Source organism: Pteropus alecto, unplaced genomic scaffold (genome assembly GCF_000325575.1).
Source record: "Pteropus alecto unplaced genomic scaffold, ASM32557v1 scaffold45, whole genome shotgun sequence".
Taxonomy (NCBI): Eukaryota; Metazoa; Chordata; class Mammalia; order Chiroptera; family Pteropodidae; genus Pteropus; species Pteropus alecto.
In genome coordinates this window covers 38,573,561-38,581,675 of record NW_006442491.1, presented here as the reverse complement: position 1 = coordinate 38,581,675, position 8,115 = coordinate 38,573,561, and positions in this window count along the sequence as shown.

The following is an 8,115-nucleotide window of genomic DNA, read 5'->3' as shown; positions in this document are numbered from 1 at the left end:
CCAGGTATGACAACCAGAAATGTCTCCAGACACTGCCAGATGGCCTTAGGATACCAAATCACTCCAGGTCGAGAACCACCAGCCTCAGGAACTCACAAACGGACAAGTAAACTTGGCCTCTCCTGAAATTAAGGAACAAGGACCCCGGCAACCCCCCCATGCCATAGATGTTGATGGAAACCCACCAGATACAGTCAGAACTGGTTTCATGAATAAAATGCCAGCAAGACACGAAGCATCCTTCCTGTTCCGCCCCCTCGCCCCAGTGGAAACCAGCTGCTTAAAGGTGCTGAATATCCTTCCCGCTCTCACTTTTGATAACATACGTGCACCCAGAAAGCATAGAGAGCATCATTTCCTGTGTCATTTTTACACAAATCCTATCAAAGTGTTCTTTTTCACCTTCTTCCTTTTCCGGTATTTTGCTTTGGAGAATTTTCCGAGCGCATGCATGTGGGGAGATCTAATCGGTCGCTTCCGCCCGCGGATTACCCCATGGCACGAATTACCTCATCCGGCCCCTGCAGAAGAGTGTCTGGGTCGAGTCCCGTCTGCTCCGTCACTGCAGCGAGCATTCTGCTGCGGACCTCCCTGCTCTCCTGGGGCTTCTCTAGGCACCGGTATCGGAGTGGAGTTGCGGGGTTACAGGTGCAAATATCTTCGACGTAACTAGATGGTAACAGATTATTTTCCAGAGTAGCTGAAAACTTTACGCTCCCAGCGGTGGGGTGTGGATTGCTGCTTGCCAGAGCTTTAGTTTCTCAAATCTTCAAGGAACTGATTATGCCCGCGCTGTTTCAACAATTCCAATACAAAAGTCCCTTGACTGTGTTTCTGAAGCCAGCATAACCCGGACGCCAGAGCCTGACATAGGACACCCCAGAAAGGATAGTTAGAAGTATAAACATATTAGCAAATAGAAGCAAATAACACCACGACAATGACTGAGTGGTTCACAGAATCCAAAAACTGTTCGGCTCGGGAAACTTTTCAAAATACCTTTACCATGTTAATAGGACAAAGGAAAAAGAAGCTTGTGGTCATTTTTCTTATAAACCATAAAGACATTTCATAAAACGTAATATCCACTGCTGATACTTGAAAAGGAAATGGCGGATATCTCCTTTAAAGGATTTTTAAAAATACACATTTCAATCCCAAAATGTTTATGACGGTTAATTATAAAAATACTGGAAGCATACGATTAGAGTCACAAAAAGTTATGAGCACCCTTTACCACCGTTCTCACTTAGCCTTGTTTTAGAAGTGCTGAGCTAAGCAGTTAGGCAAGAATATAAAAGTCACAATCATCAGAAGAGGTAAAACAATCGTAATTTGTAGATTACAAGGTTGTACTCCTGAAAAAAACCAAAATAATAGAAAAATTATTAAAATAATAAAAATGCGGTAGTGAGATCAGTTATAATATATAACAATTTATAATTTCACATGTAAATTAAAACAAGTTAGAAAATCATTTGCAATAAAACTGAAGTCCTAAAACACCTAGCTGTAAATTTAAAAATCAATGTACAGGACATGTATGAAGCAAAAAATAAGTCTCTGATGAAAATCACTGAAAGATTTCAATACGTGGAAAGCCATGTCTGTTATTTTATTGGATGAGGAGACTCATTACCTTAAAGATACCATTTTTCCTAAATTAGTCTTTAAGTTCGGTATGATCCCAATGCGGGATATATTTTTAACTTAAAAAAAAAATAATTCAAAAATTTATCTGGAAGACTTATAACATGTTTTATGAGATGGTTTGTAAGGTTTTTATCTTATAATAGCCAAGAAAATTCTTTTAAAACATAGCCTTGAGGAACTCATCTTACCAGATATTAAAAATGTATTATATGGCGACAGTAAGGAAAGCAGTGTGGTTTGACAAAGGAATCAGAAGACAGCTCAAAGGAACAGAAATCGAGATCACAGGATTAGTCCCAGGTCTAGACGTTCCAGGCGTGCTCCGGGGGAATTTCTAATAAGCAAGAAGGTAGAGATGAAACAGTTGAATACCCGTTTTGGAAAATATAAAACTGGACCCCAAACTCATTTCTTACCAACGTGGATTTTTAAGGAGAAAAAGGGTTCAAATTAAAAGGAAAAACAAAAAACAACAACAACAAAAAAAAAGAAACCAAAAAAATACTAACAGAAAATATGGGAGAATATATAATCATAAAGTAGGGTTGGCCATTTTAAAATACTATGAGCATCGAAAACACAAGACATGTATAAATTTAACAACATAAAAACTTACATCTTAATGATTTAAAACACTATAAACAAAACCAAAAGACAACAATTTCATAATTCTTGCCACAAAAGGCTAATATCCCCCATATACAAAGAGCTCTTATAAGTCAGTAAGAAAACAAATCACTGTAAATAGAAAAAAAGTCAAAGAATTTGAACGAGCATTTCACAAAAGGAGAAATACAAAATTATTGGGCACATTCAAGTCTATTATCAAATAAATAATAATATCACTTCACATATCTGATCGGCCAAGAATTACAAGATAGGGGAAGACCCCATCATAGCAAGCATTTAGGAAATTGAGCCTTCTCCTGCAGTTGTGGAGGGGTGTAAAGTAGTACATTACTTCTAGAAGCAGTTTGCATTATCGTATAAAAACGTAAGATGCAATTTATCCTAAGGAGACTAATTCAGAAGTGAGAAAAATGCATGCACCAAGCAAACTTCTTTAGTGCTATAGGCCGAACATTTGTGTGCCCCAAAATTCATATGTTGAAACCTGTTCTCCGACCATGATGGCGTTAGGAGGTGGGGCCTTTGGGCAGTAATTAGGTCACAGGGTGGAGCCCGCATCCATTGGATTAGTGCCCTGGTAACAGAGAGCTCCCTGCCCCTTCTGCCATGTGAGGACACAGTAACGAGACGGCCACCTCTGAGCCAGGGGAAGGGCCCCCACCAGACACCAACGCCCCCAGCCTCCAGAACTGTTAGAACTAAACTTCTGTTGTTTATCAGCCACCCAGTCCACGGTATACCCGAACGGACTGAGACCCTCAGTTCCCACCAGAGGGTGATGACTGGTTAAGAAAAATGGGCCACGTGCCCCGAGTGCATGCTCTACAGTTGCTAGAAAATGATGGCAAAATACGTTTATTGACGAGAAACATTATCTTTGACATTCTGATTGAATAGAAAAGGCCAGTGTCAGCATATAATGTGTTAATCACACATACAAAATCGTACGCAGACATCTTCGTACCTGTAGATGGGCTGCCTTTCACCCCAGCCCTTCCCAAGGCTAATTCCGTCTCACCTTGAGAAGGCCTTTGCTGGAAGCGGACGGCGCAGGGCCCGTGCTGGCTCTCGTGGCGGCCGCCATGAACGTCTGGCAGGGCCTGTGTGTTTGTTTCCCTGTTTGCTGTTGGTGCTGCCTTTCCCAGGTGGGCATCGCAGGAGCTTCCAGAACCCACAAGCCAGGGCCTCCGCTTGCAAAATACCTGGTGGGTGCTCTCGGGAGGCCAGCGTTCCCCAGGGGTGCCCTCTGGGAGGAGGCGAACCTCATCGTGGGACGGCACTCCATGGACAAGTCAGGCTGGGAACCATGAGGCTGGAGCGAGCCAGACGGGCTCGTTCACTGCAGAACTTATCAGATCCTTTACTGTGTGAACACACGCTTCCCAACCATCTGTGGTGCGTCCTGTGTCGTGGGACAGTCTGGGGCGGAGCACGTCCCGAGGGATACCCCGCACGGTATTACCTTAGGGGAGAGGCTCGGGGTGGCCCCTAATTTGTCCTCGTGCTCTTCGCGTTGTTCGAAATGTTTACAGCAGGTGAGCGCGTTATCATTGCAAACATGTTCTTATTTATCAGATGAAAGAATGAACATTAAAAATGTACTTATTTGCTGAATCTCAAAATCAAGTGTGTTTTGCAAAACCACGAACGAGTTCTCCTGGAGCAACTTTGAAAGACGCGAGTGCAGCTCGAACCCAAGAGGGACACGGGAAGCCGGGGAAGCCGCTGAACCCGCGTCCCGGCGCCGACTGCGCCTTCACCGGCTCCTTACGGAGGCGTCTGGGGAAGCCGCCGCCTCCCCGCCCCTCGGCTTGGCCCACGCGCTGCCTCGCACAGTCGTGAGGAGCCCCCAGGAAATGCTGGCCGCCTTCCCCTCTGTTATGTTGGGGAAGCTGGGATAAGTCAAGCATCTAAGCACGTTCGAGTTACACTCATCTGTCAGCCTCTCCTACCCCGAGTCCCCGGACCGAGGCTGCCCCTTATCTGCCAAGACGTCCGCAGACACATTTCCCGTGGGTCCAGGTCGAATCACCTGACGGTCAGCACATTCTGCGCTGCCTCCCCACCCCCGCAGCTGTGTGGTTGTCCCCACGGCCCTCTGCCAGCAGCTAGGGGTCGCCGTGCCCACTGAGCGCCAGCGAAGGCCCGGCCCGGGGCGAAGGGGGCCATGAATGCCCGAAGTCGGCCCCCTGCAGCTGGGTGCGCTATTTGTTCATGGAGCGGTTATTGCAGTAACATCTGGATTCCTTAGTCGATACTGAGAAAAAGCAAAGATTATGTGTAGCTGTCTGGTGTATTTTAAGGGATGTAGCTTTCCTTCTGCCCGATTAGGGAGTAATTTGAGGGTTAAACTTGATGCCTTCACCCGGAGCGGATCCCATGACTCTCTCAACACGGGATAAAGAAGGTGGCAGAATGCCATTGTCTGCCCCAAATCCTTAGGTTTAATGCAGCAGTTCTGTCCTGCTGTTGAATAATTTATCATTTGATCCCGCGTTCTCATCCAGACGTTTCCCATGATTCTCGGGAAAGGTGAAATGCAAATAACCGGAAAGTTATCCAGCAGCCTGGTCCTTAACGACGTCTCACGAAACGCAGGTGCAGCTGCTGTCGCCGGGGGGAAAAGCTTACGCACCTGAGGCGGAAAACCGGAAACGCGGAAGAGCTGAGCTTCAGGAATAGTGCGGGGCTGTGGAGTCCAGGCTCTCAACTGGATTCGGCCCTATTTGGACCCCATCTCCACCGGGCAGCCCCGTGCCTTCCTCCTCCGTGAAGTGGTGGAGGTGACAGTGGGGACCTGGCCGTGCCGTCTGGGGAGGTCCCCAGAGTGGCTCACGGGAAGGCCTTCGCACCGAGCAGGGCAGAGTGTCTGCGTCCTGTCGCCGCGTTTTGATGAGTACGGCGTGCGGGGTTCCCATCTAGCTGATGATAAAATTCTCAGCAAGTGGCCGCCTCCCGTGGGACGGGCGGGCGACAGCCAGCGGCCGGCAGGGTGAAGGCCGAAGGCCAGTCCTGTATCGGAGGGCTGGTCAGTCTGTTTGCCTTATGATCACTCCCGACACAAACACTTGCTCACCGCGTCTAGAAAACCCCGCCGCAGCCTCTTCCTGGCTTCGTACTAGGAGCGAAGCCCTCTGTCTAAGATGCCCATGGCCCTCCCCATGCGAAAGCCACCGGTCCCTCACTGTCACCTGCCAGGGGACAGCGGACGGTTGTATCGGAGGGCTGGTCAGTCTGTTTGCCTTATGATCACTCCCGACACAAACACTTGCTCACCGCGTCTAGAAAACCCCGCCGCAGCCTCTTCCTGGCTTCGTACTAGGAGCGAAGCCCTCTGTCTAAGATGCCCATGGCCCTCCCCAGGCGAAAGGCACCGGTCCCTCACTGTCACCTGCCAGGGGACAGCTGACGGTAAACTCCAAATGCAGAAGTGGATCTCCCGACTTAACGGTTTCAATTCTTCTTAACGGGAGCTCCCAGTTGAAAACCCCAAGTGGGATTCTGCACGTTGCCCTGGCTTTTTCTTTTTTTTTCTTTTTTTTCTTTTTTCGAGGTCAGGAAAAGTATAATTTTCCTGCTTGAGGAACGTCAGTTGCATGCACACTGCCTTCCTTTGGGTAAGGTGACCTCAGCCCCCTAATTGACATCGCCGCCATCCACAGCCTGACAGGTACACGTGAGACGCACAGGGCTAGGAGGAAGTCACAGGAAGGCCAGAGGCGGGTCACCGGGCTGCGTCCGCCACTCAGGGAGCCCACGTGGAGGGGCCCCGGAGTGAGCCGGAGGTCTCCTGTGCCACATGGTCATCTGTGCCCACAGTGGCCTGTCCCCCAAGGTGCTTCCTGGGGCAGTAGGCCCATGCCGGCGGTGGAGTCTCGGTCCAGCTCCTGATGGAGGAAGACAGCTCCTCCGCCCCGGGCCGGCACGATGTGGACGGTCTGTCCTGCCCGCAGTCCCGCAGGAACGCTGGCGGCTGCATGCAGGGAGGTCTCAGGGGAGCCACCAAGCCCACATCCCCCAGGCCCTCCCACCATGGACTTCCGGCCGTAGTGACCTTCTCTTCCCAGAGCTTCCCCCACCCCGCCCACCTCCCCTTGCTCACAGACCACGTAGTCCAGACGAGGAGGCTCCAGGTGGTGGGGTGTAGAGGGCAGAGGTCCCACCCATCCACACTGGGTGGGTCATGTGATCAGACGTGAACGCCCCTGAGACACACCTCTGACACTCTCAGGGTTACCTGCTGCCGCAGCTAGTGTAAGTCACTCCAACGAAAATAAGCACCTACTGTGCGCCAGGCACTGACCCGTGCAGCGTTCGACAGCATAGACGCGACCTGGGAAACAGACAAATACGTGTTAAAAAGTGCCCCGTGCTACAGACATGAGCAAAAGGGGGTCCTGGACGGTAATAGCGGCGACCTCTCCCTGCTCTCTCCAGAGAGGCCTCTCTGAAGAGCGCTGTTTCAGGAGTGACGACGAACTTCAAGGAAAAGTCACGCCCGGCGCGGGGAGGAAGCGGGGGCACTGCAGAGGCGGGCAGTGTGGCTGAGACGTGCGTGAGTGGACCGCGGAGGCGGGGACAGCGCACGGGACTCCTGTGTGGTTCTTCACAGCGCCACGGGAGCCCACGGAGGGGGTTAAGCAAGAGAAAGACAGGGCCCGATCCCCTCTGCGAAGGGTCGCTCCGGCTGCTTCGGGGAGAAGAGGCCGCAGAGAGGGGAGGGGAGTTTCAGGGAGATGGGAGAGGTGACTGTCACCCTGGCAGGAGACGACAGGAGCTCGGAGCAGCGGCCGGGGGAAGGGACGGGCTCGAGAGAGCTGCCACGGCTAATTAACGATGTGCCGCGTGTGCCCGGACGCTTCTACCCCGCTCCCCGCATCCAGACTCGTACGTTACGGCCCCATCTGGTCAGACCCTCCCTGCTGAGGTCCCTGGGCCTTACCAGCCCAGTTCCCTGAGATCCCATATGTGCGTCCTGTCGGAGGACACCGCCGCCTGACCCTAAGGAAAAACTCAAGGTCCTGTGAGCCAAGGAACAGCGTACAAGAGGCAAGAAAGCCTCCAAGGATTCAGAGCTTTCCTCTCAGAAACCAGGGGCAAAGCCTTTATTACACCATAGGGACACCTGCACTGGACTAGTGCTGGTCCCTGAAGGACAGCCACGTGGATTCGCGGGAATGGCCCCCAGGAGTCTGAGACCCCGCCCCAGGATGAGCTGCCCAAGGCAATGACAGCCAAGTACGGGGTGCCGCTTGCTGTGGAGATGAGGGGGTCCAACTGGGCGATGTGGAGAACACTCTGGAAGGAGCCTGTAGGCGGTCTGTGTCAGTTTTGGGGGAGCCAGGGTGCCTGGCGCCCTCCTGGTGTCCTGTGGGGCAGGCGGAGCACAGGGCCGGAGCGGGGGAGGGGCACTCACACCAGGGCGTCCAGTTCCGGGAGGTGTTTCCATAGCAACTCCAGGCCCTCACCCCACTGCAGGAGACTTGGCCACGCACTTAGGGTGCTCTCTGCACCCCGATTCAGAGCCCGCCCCCACCTCCGGGCCTTTTCAGATCCCGTGGTGCCAGCTCCGAGAGCCGTCAGCATTGGAGGCAGCGGCTCCAGCCGGGAAACACAGAGAGGGGAATTCTCTGTGACTCATGGGTTCCAGATTTAGTTACCCCCCCGGTCACCGCCGCCACTCTGCAATGAATTTCTGGTGACAGGAGCTGTCGGGCTGTGGATGGCCGTGCTCGGGGATGGCCGCTCGTCCGGGCTCGCAGATGCCAGCTCAGCACTTCCAAAGCACCTGCTCAGCAGTTCCCAATTCTTCCAAGAGAGGCCCATCCCCCC